Source organism: Silene latifolia, chromosome Y (assembly GCF_048544455.1).
Source record: "Silene latifolia isolate original U9 population chromosome Y, ASM4854445v1, whole genome shotgun sequence".
NCBI lineage: Eukaryota > Viridiplantae > Streptophyta > Magnoliopsida > Caryophyllales > Caryophyllaceae > Silene > Silene latifolia.
Window position 1 is genome coordinate 287,396,697 of NC_133538.1, and position 1,963 is coordinate 287,398,659.

Below are 1,963 nucleotides of genomic sequence, written 5' to 3' on the forward strand. Positions count from 1 at the left end.
AAAGGTGCCATGACTAGTTCTGACTCAAAGCTATGGCTTGAGGCCATGCAATCCGAGATGGACTCCATGTATGAGAACAACGTATGGGATCTTGTTGACTTACCTGCTAAGGTTCGTCCCCTTCAATGCAAATGGCTTTACAAGATAAAGCATTCTGTGGAAGGTCAACAAGATATCTATAAAGCACGACTAGTTGCTAAAGGTTTCACCCAAGTGCCAGGTTTGCACTACGATGAAATTTTTGCAGCCGTAGTCATGCTGCGTTCCATTCGGATTATCTTAGCGATCGCCGCTTTTCATGACAATGAAATTTGGCAGATGGATGTGAAAACCGCCTTCTTAAACGGCTTTTTGGAGGAAGAGTTGTACATGGTACAACCCGAAGGTTTCATCGATCCTGAACATCCTAAGAAAGTATGCAAGCTTAAGCGTTCCATTTATGGACTTAAGCAAGCATCTCGGAGTTGGAATCATCGCTTCGACCAAGTGATTAAAGAAAATGGATTTACTCGATCGGTCGAGGAACCATGTCTTTATATCAAGTCGAGTGGGAGCAAGATTGTCTTCCTAATATTGTATGTCGATGACATACTCCTGATTGGGAATGACATACCTCTCTTAACTTCGGTGAAAGTATGGTTGAAAAACCATTTCCAGATGAAAGATCTGGGTGAGGCACAAAGAATTCTAGGCATCCGTATCTATCGAGATAGATCACGACGGATGTTATCTCTCAGTCAGGAGTCTTACATAGACAAAATCCTAGAGAGATTCAGCATGACTAACTCCAAAAAGGGGTTTCTTCCTATGGCTCCAGGGGCGCACTTGAGCAAGTCTCAGACACCAGAGACACCGGAAGAGAAAGAGCGCATGACACGGATTCCTTATGCCTCGGCTATAGGATCAATCATGTATGCCATGATATGCACACGTCCGGACGTGGCATATGCATTGAGTATGACAAGTCGATTCCAACAGCATCCAGGTGAATCACATTGGATGGCTGTCAAGAACATTCTTAAGTACCTACGGAGGACTAAAGATTGGGCATTGACTTATGGAGGCGATCAAAAGCTATGCGCAACCGGTTACGCAGATGCTAGCTTCCAAACGGATCGAGATGACTCCAAATCTCATTCTGGATTCGTTTTTACTCTTAATGGCGATGCGATCACTGGAAGAGTTCCAAACAAAGTGTTACAAAGCAGATTCTACGATCGAGTCCGAGTACTATGCCGCGTCGAAGTCGCAAAGGAAGCGATATGGATGCGTCAATTCTTACAAGGACTATCTGTAGTGCCTAGTTCGAATGACCCGATCACCATCTATTGCGACAATAGATGTGCCATCTTCCAAGCTAAGGAGCCAAAGTCTAGCAACAAGTCTAGACATGTACAACGGAAAGCTCATCTAATCCGAGATTACGTGGAGCAAAAGGAAGTAGTGATAGAAAAGATTTCTACAGATGATAACATAGCAGATCCTCTCACTAAACCATTACGACAAGATAAGCATGAAGGGCACGTTAATTCCATGGGAATTAAACGTGTTCCTAAGTTGTAGTACTCTTTTATGGATTAGATTCATTCTATTTTGTACTCTATACGACATCATCGTTTTGATATTTATATATTTTGTTTTTCATGTGGATTTGTACGACAATTTTGAACACCACAAAGTGAACTGAACAAACATTATATTTTTGGTCCTTAATTGCCCACGTGAGCTGATAACTCAAGGTAATTATTTTGTGACGTTGGTTGATGGTGGGTTCAACGAGCCATAAGTCAAAAGGTTGACCGACCAAGAGAGGCGATTTATACGGATATCTCGTAGGACACAATTGTGACATCGACGTGGAGTCCTAAATGTTTTATAACATTCGGTGCCCGGTCGTGGATAGGACCTCCATGGTGATCCTAAGAGTCGATTCTTTTGACTATCGTCTGTCTCTTGAGACTAA